This window comes from Haliaeetus albicilla, chromosome 20, assembly GCF_947461875.1.
Source record: "Haliaeetus albicilla chromosome 20, bHalAlb1.1, whole genome shotgun sequence".
Classification (NCBI taxonomy): domain Eukaryota; kingdom Metazoa; phylum Chordata; class Aves; order Accipitriformes; family Accipitridae; genus Haliaeetus; species Haliaeetus albicilla.
The window spans coordinates 4,869,064-4,885,172 of record NC_091502.1 but is presented as its reverse complement, the minus strand read 5'-3'; the positions used below and the strand labels follow the sequence as shown (position 1 = coordinate 4,885,172).

The 16,109-nt window shown below is 41.4% G+C and overlaps 1 protein-coding gene across 4 annotated transcripts in view; it reads left to right on the top strand.

The window, feature by feature from the left end:
* Nucleotides 1–16,109, top strand: part of MTUS2 (microtubule associated scaffold protein 2) — a 310,760-nt gene that overhangs the window by 19,933 nt on the left and 274,718 nt on the right. Inside the window, exon 3 of one of the 4 annotated variants that reach the window (XM_069808065.1) lies at nucleotides 10,062–10,257. The exons of 2 other annotated variants lie outside the window; for them this stretch is intronic. The gene's annotated coding sequence lies outside the window, so the exon portion shown is untranslated. Of the gene's footprint in view, nucleotides 1–9,581; nucleotides 10,258–16,109 lie in introns of those variants that run through there. One more of the 4 variants, XM_069808066.1, reaches the window with a different exon arrangement.

Genomic DNA, 16,109 nt, shown 5'->3' with positions numbered 1-16,109 from the left:
AGATTCAGGCTGCTTCTTGCTTAAGTGAATTTAACTCTTAAGGAGGAGGAGGTCTTTGACATAATAAACCGTTCAAAAAATAAATGTGTAGGAAGCTTGCAGCCTGTCTCCCATTTTCTGATTTGCAAGAGCATTCTTCTCTCTGTCCCTGATGCTGCTTAAAAATTGGTTCCTGTAAATTTCAGAGGTTTATTAATTTGACTTACATTAAAATGCTGTTTCTATGGAGTCAAAAGTATGGTTTGCATGCTGGTTCCATAAAAAGTAGAAGAAAAGTAAATAGCTCTTCCACTCCTATGAGAATATGAGAAAAAAATCAAGAATATACCAAAAGCCTTTCTTTAAAAGTAAAGACAAAATAAAGTCTTTCTCCTAAATCCTCCTGAAGAATGCATTTGTTAGATATTTGTCACTTAGGGATTTTCTGAATGGAGGAAGCCTGAGTATAGGTGTATAGCTGGCTTTAGAATGTAGATTTTTCTGTTTTCACTCATATGGGTAATATAAATATTTCATATTTAGGGGTCTATGCTACTTCTAGATTAGAATAGAATATATGAAATTGTGAACCTGCCACAGGTTTTAAAGAAACCTACATTATTCTGTTTTTGCTGTGAATACATGTTCCAGTCTTACTAAATTTCAAAGACTACTTTGCTAAAATTTCCTGGGCAATTGGCTTGACATCCGCTAATTTAATTCCCATGTAGTGCTGTAACAGAATATAAATTAGAACTCTGGGGACTACTGATAATGTTCAGTGAAAATGAAACTTTGAAGGATATGAAAGGGATTGCTTTGCTTGTAGTGGAAGTAGTGACGGAGAGGTAGAACAGAGTTTGGGGGAGTAGATGAAGGAGCTTGGGCTATCTTACCATATCAAACTCGACCCCAAATGTGAAGAATTTCTTTGCATAAAATAATTTTTTCCCCTGTATCATATAAATGATTGAAAATAAACTTGCTGAGATGAGTGAAAATAGGTGTTGACTGTCACCACCTTCTGCACCCCAAAAGTCAGCAACCAGATTTTTCTTTTATAAGTATCTCTCCTGGTCTCCCTCCATTTCCCTGTTCCCTCACCCTCTCCTATAAATTCCTGGCCTGATTCCCTTACCTTCCTCCTCACTTATTTTACCATCAGTAAAAAATCTTTTGGAGCTGTTGGTTTTTTGATTCTCCACCTTCCTTCACCTGGGCAAAAGGGAAGGCTATGGTGAGGGTTAGGAAATGTCATGTTGCCAAAAGGCTCATCTCCTAATTAGAAGAGAACAGGACGTGAACTATAATGGACCATGTATAAATTCATACTGAGATGCTTTGAGAATAATGTTTCAGTTCAGTTAGAAAATTTTGGTGTTGCTCAACTGACCTGAAATTGTGTTAGGTGGTATCATAACCATGCAAGTCAGGATATAGGCAAGAGAGAGAGGGAAAGCTTATCTGTTGATAAAGGAAGAAGAAAGGAAGAAGGAAAGAGCCCTCAGAAAAATGACTCTGCTGTTGTTTTACCACTATTGATGGGTATCTTCAAACTTAGCTATACTTGCCACATTTTCTTCCTCAACTTTTTCAGCTTTTTTTGCTTGAAAAAATTAAAAGTTGTTGGATTTACGTTCTTGCTGTTGACACTGCACTTCACATGAAAAACATTTTATTTGAAACATGCTGATGTTTTTGCCTAGCCATAGCTTATAAATCAATCCTTTCTTCCCCATCCCTGGGTGGGGGTTTTCTTTTTAGTTCTGACTGGGACTGACCTGGTTTTACCACCTTTCACAGTTGCAGTTACCACTGCTAGGTCAGCTCTTTCCAAGACTACCTGCCTGATATCCTGCCATGCCATTCTGCACCTTAGCCCATCTCTGTGAATGGCTCATCAGTATTCCAGGCATGTAGCTAAAATAGATACTGTCCTTTTCTCTGCACATTTTACTGTGCAGAGGGTGAAGTTGACTACTTGCTGCCCACTCCTGCAGCAGGGAGTTACCTGCACATCATCCTACTTCAAATCCTGTCACTTTTCCTGTAACATCCCTTAGATATTCAGTGCCCCACTTTTGATGCAACTGCTTCCCCATCACAGTTGTTGTGATGCTTCTCCTCCCTGACCAAGACTGTAGAAAGTGCTTATTCTCAGCCCTGAACACCGTTCACATGTTCACCTGATCCTTGGCCAGTTTGATGCCTCGCTCATCAATGACTTTTCTGTGCCTCTTGCTGCATGATTATGTTTGCGTTGTAGCGCACCGCTTTATCTCCAGAGATTGTCAACTGGTGAAGCTGGGTGGGAATGCTGGTAATAATAGTTTTGCTGTGTAATAAGTTTTGTGCTTGATCAATACTGATGGGTCAGTTCTAATCTTGTTTTTTCTAATTCTGCAGAAAATTACTAGCAAGGAATTTAGAAAAATTTCAGTTTTCTGCCCTTTGACTCAAGCCTTTCCTGGTAATAACTATTCTCTTCTCAAAGATGAACAATTTATGAAGTGAACTCTATGGATTTATTTCAGCATTTTGGACTTTCGTGATTAAGTATATGACAACAAACTATTGGTCATGAATAAGCAAGAAAGCTACTTGTGGCTTGAATATCTTCTCTCACCTTGCACTGAAGCAGCTCCAGCAGCTCTACCACAATGTTACATCTGAGTTATATAGCGTTCAATTATGGACACCTGATTTACTCTGGCAGAGTCTTTTATTTGACACTTTGAAATGGTATGCTTTAATTTGTGCTGGCTGAAGAGGGGTTTTAAAATGCAAAATAATAATGCATAATGACATTGATCTCTGAGAAGTGGTGCTTGTCAAGAGGGTCATTGGCTTCACTAACCATTTGGAAGAAGCTGACCATACTTCTGGTTCTGCCAGGGTTTGCTGGCTTTTGCTGTCCATCTTACGTGTTTAGAGTTGGTTGGACATCCTGCATCAACTAGCCTTGTCCTTTAAATCTACTGAAAGCTGTTGTCATGGGTATCATGTCTCCATCAGATCATCCTGTCTTCACCAGCAGGAACAGAAATGCTTCTTGTCTTACAGTCACTGCTTCAGAGACATTTCTTTTTCTTCCTTTTTTCTTTTGCTTTTCTTTTGCTTTTTCTTCTTGGTTTCAAAAGGCAGTGTGAATTGATTGGGAATCCAGCTTTCACATATTTACAAGTTCCATTAAAATTTCATTTCGGTGTGTTGAAACTATTGGGTCCTCATTGATTTATTATATTGAGAACACAACCTGTGCCCTCAGGAGTATAAAAACCTCAAGGCTATATTTCATAATACACCAAACTTTATTTCCTTTTTGTAAATATTGTTAAAGGAGTTTGGATTTTGCCTTAAATTGCTAGTTTTTCATACTGCAGACTGCATTGATATAAAGGGTGCTGCTAGTATGACAATCCAGCTGGCTTATGCCATGTTCTTGGAGCAGAGTTTTTTTAGCTGTTGGAATTACAAAAAACCTGCCATTGCCACTTGATCCAAGGGAAGAATTAATTGCACTGAATTTGGAAAAAATGCACCTGTAAATCATTGATAGGACAATGTCCTGAAGAAAATTCTGCAGTACATAGTGGAATTGATAGTCCTGGAATCTGGTCTATTGGGTACAAAGGTCTGTCAGTTGGAGCTGCCCTTTGCAGAATGTGTGGACATTCACACATGATTTGAGGATGCTACAAGGAGGATCCATTTCTGAGCACCTCCTGAAGGGCACTAGAGTCATCCTTCTGAGCTGACATGTCACTTTTATTGCAAGAGAATGACTACACCTGTATGAAAGGACAGAGCAAGGCAGAGGTTCCTCTTTGCCTTTACCTAAAACTGTAAAGAGTTACTCTTCACTAGAGAGGGTGGTCTGTCTCCATTCCTAGTGCAAAAGTTGGGCCTTGCTGATTAGTCTGCAAGCCCTCTTCCAGACATAATTTCCTTTATCCAACTCTATAGTCGATAATGGAACAGCCCATCTTTCTTTTGTGAGAACAACTAGGTGTATGCACTTCGTCGTCAAAGTAAGGTGGAAGAGTTCATGCAACCTTATGTTGTTGCTGTAATAAAAGAATGTGCTCTATGAAATATCTTTAGAGGTCAGAAGAGATCTTTTTTTCTGCTGAGAAGTTGCTTTCCCACAGATCTAGTGAAACTCTGCCATCTCTGCTGCTTATTAACTTTTATACTCTAAGAGTTCATCTTGAGTTCTCTCTTCTGAGAGGCTGGAGAAAATTGCTTGGGACCTGGCAAAGAGAGCATGTCACCAGAGAGGTTTTCATATTCAGTATGTAATCCTCTTGTGTGATATCAGTGATAAGCAGAGCCTTCATCTGTGTATACTATGGTCCTTTTTGTAGTCAGGATATTCTGTTAGTATGGTGACTAATGCCTCCCTTCCCAATTACATGAATGCTACTTATTTACACAGCTTCAACTCTTTATTCTTGCTTCTAACTGATCATTTAGCAGACTGGCTGCTGGCGTGGCCCAGCTTTGCAGATTGCAGGAGGGTGCTCTGAATGACACACATCATTACACAGGCTCTGGCCCTGGCTGCTGGGAATTGTGTAGAAATAATATTAAAAATATCTGGCTCACTAAGGCTGAAAAACACAGAACTGAACCACTTGCTCTGGTTAACTATTAGTGTCACAGTGTCTTTGGGCATGGTGTTAAGCCACAGTAGGTGTAGTGAGTAAAATGAAATCTATTAGCAAAGTTGCAGGTCTATCGTAGCTAATTTAACCTAACTGTGCAAGAGAATCCTTGGCAGCTTTAACTGTGTCTTAGGATGGTACTTATCACTTGTTTTCATACATAATTTAATGAAACAATCAGTACAGTATGACCGCAAGCATGGTTTAAAGTTAAATGGAAATATAGAAGGGAAGGCATGAAACTGAGGTTAGAGAAAATAGACTAAGGAGGATAATTAGGTGAGAAGGTTGGAAGGAGACTAAGGGATAGGTAGGCAGAAATAAAACTTGGAGGATGAGGAGGAAATAAAATCCAGGAACCCAACAAAAGCTTTCAAAGAGCAAGGTGAAATGGTCTGCGGTACATTAGAAACAGATACTGCTCAACACGGGCTTTATCTCAATGGTGCATGTTGTAGACTTGGAATAGGAGAGCTGGAAGGCATCTCGAGACATTATCTTTTATACTTCTCTTCCCCAGGGCAGGATCATGTGCACACTTTAAAATGTTGCTGACCCATTTTCATGTGCACTGAAGAGAATGCGTGGCACTCATTAATTGCATGGGTACTCTTTTAGACTGGCTCTGCTCAGGCATCTGGAAATATTTAATTGATACCAAGCATGACTGGAGGATGGATCCAGGTACTAGAATAGTCCCCTCAGTCCAAGTAACTTGGTAAGTAGCCACGTGTGTACATCAGATACAAGTATCAGAATGGGGAAACCAATCTTTCAGAAGAAAATCTCTCTGTGCTGCTGGGAATAATTTAATCTTCAACAGCAATGTAAATTAACTGAACTTGTTTTTGCTGAAGGACATTTTGGTTTTTAGCATCCACAGAATTGGTCAATGGAAGGTAGCGAGAGAGAAGGACATTAGTAATCAGACCCTTTCTCAGTGTTTGGGAGTTTTGGTTCTCACCAGAGATGTGTTACTGGTGTGATTCGGGACCTTTTGCCAGGTCGATGGACATCCCTATGCTTCTGTTTCCCTACTTGCCCTATGTTTGAATTACTGGTCCTTAAAGCTGGAGCTAGAATAAAAAGTCCCAGGCTTGTAAATACAAGAGTTACAGAAGATAGGTCATGCATATAAGCTGTAGTTGTTTAGGACATACTTAGAGGGATATAAAGTAAAACCTCAAATGTAAGAGCTCATTCAGTCTTTAATGGCTGGATCTGGGGTCACAGAATCATGGAATCATAGGTGAGGGAGTGTTTACTCCTTGTATACTCTCTGCATTACTCTTACATCATCCTCTGAAGTATTTGGTTCGTACTGGTATTTGAGATAGAACGAGAGGCCAGATGGGCTTCATCTCTGATCTGAGAGGGCAACTGCTATAAAAACCCCTTCAAATTCCATTATAGGAAGATGATCAAACCATGAAACATAGTGATGAGCATCTGAATACAGTAAATGGAGGCAGTAAGCTAATCCTAGGCAGCTTCCTCAGAAAAGCCAGAAATGAATGTGCATGGAGCAACCAAAGAGCTCTTCTGGACCTCAGAATGGCTGAAGCCATCTCTTGCAACAATTTTCCAGCTCAGGTAGGACTTTCATCTCTAAGACTTCAACATAGCAGACCCTACAAACACCAAAATCACTTAGTTAAAAAATCCAACCCCTCCAAATGTTCTACAATTGAATGCTAAAGTATGCTATGGACAACTGGGATTTCTCTTCCAGACAATTGTTATTCTGTATTGGGTATTATATATAGTGATATCAGAGGAAAACTGATTCTGATGGTGATCTTAGCTGCATGTGCTACACAATAATTGTATTATTTGGATGCTTTCACATTAGACAAAGGATGGTTAAATATATAAATCTATTCAGCTAAAATACGGTTATTCCTGAAGTAAATCAGTGATGATGTTCCAGAAGCTGTGATTTAAAAACAGCCAAACAACCAACACCCCCCCGCCCCCCCAACAAACCACAAAAACCCGTTTAAAATGTAGAATTTTATATTGATGACACATGAATTCTCGCCAGATAAAGAAAGCATTTTAAGTTTTTATTTCTAGTGCTTGTTGCCTCTGTTCTTGTGAGCTGCTTGGGTTCATGGTGTTCCTCTTGTGTCTGATTTCATACTTAAATGGTTCTTGGGAATATCCCTTTTTGGTTTGAGTTAAATAAAGGGTTTGTATGTAAATAGGGTTTGTATTTGTGTTATTGTTGCTGGCTTGACTGATGAAGAGTGCTGGTAGTCCTTGTGCAAGACTGAAGTTCATGATGGTTCAGGTGGAAGAGCGACCTTTGCATCAAAACTATACTGGCAAATAAGCTGTATGTGTATTGTTGCCTACAAGGATATCCCCAGTTAGTTATCAAAAGTGTTTTTTCCTGGTAAAATAAAGAGCTTAAGACAGTTTTTTAACTTGGGGTGGTGGTAAGGAAGATCACAGATATCCAAGGCAGGTTTTTAAAGGTTTGTTAAAGTAATCAGCAACCCAATCCGAGTAAAAGGATAAACAGATAATTAAGGACGCTTTGCAAATAAAATAATTTGTTGAACAGTTTTGCAAAAAAAAAACCAAACCCAGGACAGTAAATTGTATTAAACATATGCCTTAAAAATTGGACTGCAGTTCACTTTTATTTCAGCAAATTTAGATGTTAAATCTTAGATGAAGTATTGTGTAGCAGGGATGCATACTGTGTTTGCTTTTTTGGTGTTTTTTAACCATAAATAGTTCATAATAACTTAAATTCAATTAAAAGAAGCCCATCTGTTACTGTTCTTGTTTTCTTATCCATCATTTAAATGGTAAACATCAAACCATAAATACTTTAACTGTGTTCTCCCCTTTGACAAAGAAAATGTGACAACTGTTCACCTTATTGTGAAAGCAGTGCAAAACACACAGAAATACAGGTCTGAAGCCATCTACTTTATGCAAAATAATTATTTTCAATGAACTGCTAAAAAATTCCCCACCTGGCTTCTGGTCACATTCACCTGCTTTTCAAACTTACTTCTCCATTGATTTGAAAGGAGGTAACCCTAGTTGATATGAATATGTAAAAAAGGGAGAGTTTACACCATGTACGTTTTTTCGAACACTTTTTCTTTTAATGGTCCACATATACTTTGTGTTTAATGCGTTTGAAAAACTTTAAACTACAGTGGGTTGTTCTAGTACTACCACCCAAGCACTGTCATGCAACTTTGGTTCTTGTCTAACAAGACAACATAATCAGAAAAATGTGCAGTAATATTTATAAAAATAATTTTTTTCCTTCCTGGAAAACAGCAAATAAATGTGCCTGAAGATTGTTTTCAGGCACAAATTGTTTAAAGCTAGCCATTGCTGTTGCAGATGTTTGCATCAAATTTAAGTTTCCCTTTACATCTCTGCTGTCACTCAGTATGTTTTATCTTTCTGAACCTAAGGTTTTTCTTTTTCAGCCCTATCTCAAAAGCCATTTATTTTAGGTTCTTGAATTTTCCTACCATGACAAACATAGCATTTTTGCTGATTCTTCTTTTTTTTCCCCAGAGTAACCAAAACAAATGGAAAAAAATAGTAGGCTTTGTCTGAACAACCACAGTATTACAGTAAGCTGCAGGTTTGACTCTGTTAGCAAAGAGCACTGCTAGGCTGTGGGCAGGGGCTGTCTGTCTGCACGGGGGAACTGCTGGAGCAGTCCTGGCTGCTCTCTGCCCTGCCACCGTCACTGTGCTAGTGGCCCCTTGTCCCCTTGCCTTCGGGAATGTCCCTGACCTCATGCTGGGCACCCGAGTGTGGCTCAATGGGTGAAGTAAGGTCCCAGAGGAGCAGCTCTGCAGCAGTTACAAGGGAGCAAACAGTGAGGGAATTGAGGTATAGATCAGAAAGTAACATTTTAAGGCTCAGGAGATTAATAAAATGATTTAAAGTGAGGTTGGTTTGTGATTTTACTTTTTCTCATTTTTTTGCAGTATTTTTCTGAGCACTGAGTTTTTCATTTGTGTCTCAGATCATTCTTCTCCTTCCTTTTCTCATGATGGCTATTTCTTCCCATACCTGTTCCCTCCTTCTCTTGTGTTCCCACATCCCTGGCTGCCTGCCCCTCTCATGAATTTTGCTTTATCGCTTAATTTCACTTGTCAGTGCCCCAGTCCTGGTGTTCTGTGGTCTGTTTCTTCTCTAGTGCACACCTTGTCATCCCCTCACCACCCTTGCTCCCCCCCAGTGAAACCACAGCAGTGATGCTCACACCTCTCCCCTTTCTTCCCTCCATCTTCCCCCCCCTTTTTTTTTTTCTCAGATTTGCATAGGATTGCCTCCCTTCCCAGACTGCCACCTCTAGCCGAGCTCAGAGGTTCCTTGCCCATCTCAACTCTGTCCAAGCTGTGGGGTTTCTCAGGGTTGTCCCATCGCACTGACAGCCACAGACCTTGGTGCCTGGGGCCTGATCCTGCACAGAGTAGAGGTGGTACTGGCTAATTGTTCCTGCTCAAGAAGCTTTAAAGAGCAGGATTTTTAATCCTTGTTTCCTGGTGCAGGTACAGTCAGGTGAGACTGTTTTCCAGTTTTAGAAGAAAATTAGACTTTGTTGCTATACAGAGAGGGAGGGGGAAACAAAGGATTATTAAATGGTGGCAGCTGGGTAAAACTCTCACATTTAGCTATTTTGTATTTTTGCAGCTGAGTTGCATAAGTGACAGGTGACAGCTCTGTGCTTGTCTTGTGGGCTGGTAAAAGTGGTAGGGAGAACTGCGCATGAGGCTTCTCATGGGGGAGAGGTAAGGTGGCTGCCCAGATACTTCAGGTCAGTGCTTCGGCAGTATTTTTTGAGCCATAATTGCTGGATTTCCCTGCTGGGGGATCTGCGAGCAAGCAGCTTCCTGGCAGGATTCTGGGAACAGCACCAAAACCCACGACAGGCAGCAAGCAGGTTTTGTGCTCTGAGTCAGAAGCAGACTGAGAAGATGCAGTCCTCAAAGCACCTACCCGAGATGGGGAAGGGGATCTGTGCAAGAAGGATGTTTCCAGCCTGAGGTTCAGAGCTTGGGGAGGGAACCTTCTCCTGCCCGCATGCTTGGTGAGTCTGCGGGTCAGCTGCTGGTTTTGGTGAAGTCACAGGAGAGGGGAGGTTGCTGCCTTTCACCACCATCACCCTGAGCCAGCTCATCCTTTTAGCTATTTCTGTCTGCGCTTATCTATAGCATCATCCCCCTCGTGCCTGTGTACCTGCCAAGCATTCAGAGCAGGCACTGCTGTGGCAGCCTCCTTCTTTTTCTCCAGCCTGGAGGATAAATGACTGGATTGCTTTTTTTAATTGTTTCTCTGCATCAAGAATTTACAGCGGGAAAGCTGATTTGGAGAAACGCTTTCAGGAGCAGGTGGCCGGGTTGATAGATCCTGTCTTGTTCTTAGCTCCAAGGGAGGTCCTGCAGCCTGGCCCTTGCTGGGCTCTCTCACTGCCCCGTGCATCGGAGCTCTTTTTGAAAGCGATGGTTTCCCGGAGTGAGATGTGGTCTCAGGTAATGACAGCCAAAGTTTGGATGCGAGAGAGAAGACCTGGATCTGACTTGCTTGCAAGGCGACCCAGAACAGAAAGCTGAGTGCTTGGGTGAGTTCACAGCAACCAGCTTGTGCAATGCAGGACTCTACTCTTCTTTGTTATAGCCTGAGTTATTCTATGTAAAAAATAACAGTATCAAAAATCCTAGCATCTCTATAGTACATGCTGTCTGTATGCTATATGTGTTGTTTTGTTTAGTTTGGGCTATGAAGTAGACTGTGCTCTGTGTTTAGTACAGCTCACCGTGGTTTGTGACTTTGTTCCCAGCTGGGAATCTCAGTGTTTGCATCTGGAGTCATGCAAACACATTCAGATGTGCAAAACTTAGGTCCTGCTTTTGAGTATCTGTTACAGCACTGGTTTGAGCCAGTAAATTTCACTCAGATTGGGAAATTGGAATTAAAGCATGTCTTCTGTCACTTCAGTGTGTGACTTCAGAGGGACTGAAGCATAGGTAACATGTATATCTGGAACATGCTGCTTCTGATCCTTAAAATACAAGGTGTAGACATAATGGGATACAGTTTCAAAGCACCTTCTCCACAATTACTTTATTGGCGAGGTGGGAAAAGAGATCAAATAATAAGAACTTTTTTAGTTTGAATAATCAGGTTCTAAAGACAGATTTTTTTAAATTTTTTTTTTTCATAACCAGACTATATTTCAATGTGAGGCTTTCAGGGCTCCTCAGATATTTTCTTCTATCCTTCCACTGACTGAAACTGTCATTGTAACATTTGGAGTAAGACTTGGATTCAGATATCCTACATAGATATTTCTGTTTGTCAAATTTGTAATTTACATATGGATTCTTATGGCAATACCTACAGTTGAAGTTGTGTTGATGAGCGAGAAACGTTGCAGGATGTGGAGTATCTAAATATCTAAATTAATATATTGTTTCTTTCAGTGTTTGTAAAATACTTCTATGCTGTAGGCAACTATTGATTTACAAAATTTGACTTTAAAACATTAATAGTTTTTAGCACTTCCACAACAGTATAAAGATATCTGTAGTTGGCTCCTGCCCAGATGGACCATTTGGGCTGAGATTGCTTTGTCTTGCCAGCTATGGTCTGGATGATGTTTCTGGCCAGAAGCAGAGTCCTCAGCTTTTTGGCTTAGTTTCCTATTGGACTAGGAAGTTAAACCTGGCAGGCCCAAGGAAGACTGTGTTTTATCCTGATTTTTGGAAATTATCCACCTTTACTTGGGATGAGTCAGGCAGGTTTCTGTATATATGTATATTAAGGGTTTTTAAAATCCGTAAGTAACAATGTTCTATTTTCCTCTCAATCCATAAGTACAGGTACTAGTTCTTATGCTGCCCTTCTCATGAATTGATGAGAAAGTCCTTTACAAATGGGAGCACTACCACTGCACCATTGCACGCATTCAGGAATGACAGGATGGGAGGTGGGAATTATTTTGTCTCATTTTTACCATCTAAAAGTTGAACTGGTCATTCAGGCTCCCACCATGTCAAAGGGAGAGGTGCACAGTTCATCACACTCTGGAGGAGCTTCCTTCCCTTTGAGTATGTGATGTCTATGGAGTTAAATAGCTTAATTCTCCAGCTCAGTCCCAGGTCCTGGATCAGATAGGCTGCGTTTCTTTTTTTTTCAAACACTTGCCTTTTGGAGACAACTAATTATTTCCCTCTGAGACAAAACCCTTGTTAGTTTTGTGGCCAACTTACTGAGGGGGCTGGCACCGGAGTTGTTAAGGGTGATACCACACCAGGTCTGGCTCCCCGCATTGTATACGGTCCTCCAGTGCTGTCCCAGCAGAAGGGTTACCAGAAGCACCCACATGCCCATGTCTTGCTCCAAGACATGCAATACACCCTTCATGCAGTTAAATGCTGCTCTGGTGAGCTGCAACACAGGCCTCGCGTTTATCAGGAAATTTTGAAGGGAGAAAACAAGCAGTTGCCACATGGCACCTTGAGCTTAAGCAAAGCCCTTAATGTATGGATGTGACTAGGTGGGTGTAGACAGGGGTGGCTGTTTGGGTGCTTTGAGGATGAAAGACCCGTGTGTGGGGAGGGTGTCATTGGCAGGGTAGACGCTGTCTCCGTTGGCCAGGGAAGTGCTTACCTGCTGAGCTCAGCTAGATGCGTTTCAGGCAGCTGACGGATGGACCACATCTCACCTGGCATGACTTGTACAAGGTCACTTCAGTGGGTGAGTGCCAAAGCTGGATGCAAAAGCCAGGCCCATGTGTTAGTCCTTAGGACACATCACCTCCCCAGCACCCAAACAGCCCTGCCTTGTTTGTGCTTCCCTCATTCTCCTGTGGTTTGTGAAATGCCTGGTTTAAACACCAGTGCCTTCTTGCCCTACAGTGGGTCTGGGTGGGCAGTGCTTAGCACCACGGCTACATGAGGATGTGAAACCAGCCATGCCTGCAGGATGAGAGGAAAAAACAAGGGAAAAATGGTTCTCCTAGATTTTGCAAATCGCAGCTAAGATCCTGTTGTGCAGCAAAGGCAGCAGGTGCCTGGCACTGTCAGAGTGGTCATGGTGGCCTTAACCAATCTTTTACCAGCCACTAAACCACAAAACATTTGTGAACACTGCTGCAGTGTGCTCCTTTGCTTTCCAGTTCCTATGGAAACATGCTGTAAGAATGTCTAAAATAAGTACAGTACTTTGAAACTATTATTATTTTGATCTTTCTTTTCCCCCAAAAAATCTCCTTTACCACTTTTCTGGCTGAATTTTTAATACATTAAAAAGGTCATTGTCATTGTCTGGCAACAGTGTGCTACCCAGCTTACCCAGGTTTCTGCATCCTGGGATGTGATGGATCCCAGGATCTGATATGGAGATCAGTACTTTCTTCTTCCATCCTCCCTGCTCAATGGGATGGCAGGTTGTGGGTGTAAGTGTCAGATATATAGATGGATAGATATAGGGGTGTGCGTACACACACTGAAGGGGGCTTGGCTCCAGCTCCCTTTCTTCCCTATGTAGTGAATAGGACAGTTGTTTGCCACAACAGGTGAAGGCGCAAGCTTATTCCCAGCTCCTTTTAGTATCATGGCATAGTGTTGGCTGGGAGGGCGTGCTGGATGTCACCTAGTCCACCTGCCCATCGAAGCAGAGCCCTCTTCATTGGAGGTGCAGGAGGTGGTTGTGAGCCAGACGGAGACATCCTACAGGTCCCCTTTGCCCTGCGGCAGGGTCAGTGCTGGAGCAGGCCATGGGCTGTTTGGGACAGCTCTTGCAAAGGAAATTACTTGTTCTACCCAAAAGGATGCTCATACTGGTAACTGGAAACCAGGCTGTGTCTTTAAAGCACTCTTCACAGTGCTCCTGTGGTTTCCTTGTAAAGCTATCATCTCCCCTAGAGCAGTCTCCCTGACCTTAGTAATGTCTAGGATTTTCAAAGTAGCCATGTCCCATTTTGAAAAGCCACTTTTGACAGGAGAGCTTTAGGAGACATAGGGCTACATCTAGTAAAGGTCTAAAAAGCCTTATATAAAGCTAGGTGCTAATTTTTGCTCATTTTTAGGCTTCTGGCTTCTTGCAGCACCCTGCCTGAGAACCAGTGTTAAATACCAGCAGAAGAGCTGGAGATGCATCTTTGATATTCGAGGGGGAAGCAGGCACTTAAATCCAGAATAGCACTTCAGGAATTTTGGAGCAGTGCCAAAACCCATGACACCCCTATGTGCTGGATACATATTTCCCTTGGTATCTGCATTCCCCGAGCGTCTTCTGGTCTGGGGATCTACACATCTGCTGTTTCTGTATGGCCCTACTGGATCCCAGCAGTGGAGGTAACTACAAAAGCAGGTTTGAAATGAAAGGGAGTTGACACTGGAGCAGCATTTTTCATGACTGCACATCCTAGACAAAATATATTCCAGAGAGTCATGATGGTATGGATCTAACTGACGTTATGCTTTAACATTAAACCATGTCTTGGCCATTTGAGAAATGTGGGCATCTGTTTGAATCCTATTCTAAATCATCAGGCCAAGTTCTGTGCACGGGGTTACATGTGCAGAGCCAGTGAGCAGCTTGCTGTGTAATTATGCACCCTGGTTTATGTTGCTGCATGTTCAGTCTTTGCATGATGCTTTATGTGCTTGTGGCAAGCATAGTGGCAACACCAGATCTGTTTTATTTTGGTGCAACACCAAAGACCCATAGAAGAAATATAAGTCTAATCTTAGGGACAGAAGAAAGTTTTATAGACTGATTTCAGGGTTGCTATCATAGTGGAGTTAAACACTCATTAACCAAGTAGACAAATTAAAATGTAAATGCTGGTCCAAAAAAATGTATTGTGAAGCCTGGCATTTGCATTTCATATCTGCGAAGATCCTTCCTGGCTGGAATAACAAGCGTTGGCTCCAGCACTAAAGCAAATACTGAGAGAGATGAGAATTGTGAACTCTGGAGCAGTAGTGGATTATAAAGAGAAATTGCTCTGTTTTAACATGGAAATGCAAGGCTGAGATTTTGATTGCAAGGGCTCTTCTTGAGCTGCTTGGAGCTGAGCTGCTGTAGATGTAACCTTTCTAACCCAATTGATAAGTTCATGTGTATGCACAGTATCGAGGTCATTCACATTTACCCTGAGTAGCCCAGAAATGAATGTGCTAAGACTTCAAAATATGTTGCCTTTCAACCCTTTCATTGTAGCAGATTTCTCTCTCCCGTTCCTTGTTCATCTATGCATTTTATGCTGGAAAAAACCCCAAGATATCACCTGATATGCACAGATAACTGATAAATGAAATGCTAAATAAACAGCTACACGGATGAGAGAGTAAAGGGCAGCTGGAGATGCATATACCTGCAAGTATGAGGGACAGGTACTCTGAAATAGGAAATAATTTACACCTTTACTAAATCACTGCAGATTTGTTTAGCAGTCATGGGAATTTTGGAAATACCTTCAATTTGAGAAGGGCAATATTGCAATGATTTAAAAGTATTATTCTGGCATATGCCATTAGATAATATTAAATCCCAACCATAGTCAAGTAATTGTTAAACTCCCTTAAGAGAAAAACTGTAAGTTATCTTGAAGGTAATGGACTCATGAGGAATGTATGTGTGTGGTTCAATAAAGGAATATCACAGAACATAAAAGTGATTTTTAAAGGTGACATTTGCACATGTACATTATTATTAATTTTGTCCTGGTATTGATATATTTCATAGCCTCCTAGTCTTGCCTACCACACCAAATAAATTTTCTTGGGCCCCAGTGATGTCAGACATACCAAACGTGGCATGAATGGTAATGATAGATGGTCGTACTTCAAACTGAGACATAGTGTCCATTGGGTTCCCACAGGAATTCGCATCAAGTCTGGTTGTAACTAATGATCTGTGAATACAAAAATCAATTGAATTTGAAGGCAGTACTGGACTGGGAGGTATTGCAAGCTCTGCTGATGACAGAGAGAAGTTTATAGCTGGGGAACTAGAAATACTAGATTTCTTATCTGTAAGGCTCAAAGATGACAAATGTAAACAGATCTGTGGAAAATGATCTGAAAATACATAAACAGTAGTGCTAGGAAAAAGAAGAGCTGAAGAGAAGGGCTGGAGCTGAAGTGAGACGTACGCCTCTGCAGAACAGGTCCTAGCCTGTTTTACGTTAGGTAGCTGGGGCAGTGGGTTGAGTTGCTCTCTGCATATATCTACAGTTCCCCACTTGTCGTAGATCTGAGACTGCTATAGAATTAAAATCACTGGATGAAACCCAGCGTTTAACTTTTAGATGGCTAAAGCTGACTCTAAGATGGATGTGCCATAGGGAAGAGGAAAGAAGCTGCCAAATTTGCCATGTGGCTTGGAACTCTTGGGCAGTCTGGTGGCCATACACAAGGTCTGAATTTTCTTCAAAATAGTGCACTGAGTGTAACTTATTTC